This window comes from Nestor notabilis, unplaced genomic scaffold (assembly GCF_000696875.1).
Source record: "Nestor notabilis isolate BGI_N333 unplaced genomic scaffold, ASM69687v1 scaffold13626, whole genome shotgun sequence".
Classification (NCBI taxonomy): Eukaryota; Metazoa; Chordata; class Aves; order Psittaciformes; family Psittacidae; genus Nestor; species Nestor notabilis.
Window position 1 is genome coordinate 726 of NW_009933407.1, and position 697 is coordinate 1,422.

A 697-nucleotide genomic window follows, 5' to 3' on the forward strand; every position below is an offset into this window, starting at 1 on the left:
AGGGCCCCGCCAAAGCTTCTCTGGGCACCCTGTGCCAGCGCCTCAGCACCCTCACAGGCAGGGTTTGATGCCACCTTCTCTCTGCCTTCTTCCTTTTCCCAAACCTATTTTCGCTCCAGGGAAAGCCCTTACTTTCAACCCATGCTAATGCCCATGTCCTCCCTGCAAGCACCATGTGCCTTCCATGCTGTTGTGATGCCCATAGGGGTGACGTGTGACATACTCCCTGTGTCTTGTGGCTTCCTGGGGGGAAAGCAGAGCTGGAGACGCTGCTGTGCCTGTGGGGAGCAGGTGGCAGAGGAGCAGCATGGCACAGTGGGGTTTGCCATGTCTGCAACCGCCTCATCAGCACTTCACCAAGCACCAGTCTGTGCTGATGGCAGACCCCATGCAGCCCTGTCATGGGTGACACGGCCAGACTGGGGGAAACAGCCCTGTAGACAATGCCAGCAGTCCCCAGCCCTGGCTTTGCTGGGGGGTGAAGCAGCCTTCTACCCCCATGCATCTCCTGCAGGGTGTTGGGGCTGGAATTCCCATGCGAGTGGCTCTGCGTGCCGCTACCCAGGATGCTCTCCCAGCATGGGGTAAGGTCTGGCTCCACCCCAGGTGCCAGCACTGTGCATTCACACAGCCCCAACATTAGCTACAATCATAAAACAACAGCCAGCCTCCTTTTTCCCATAACACCCCCCACCAC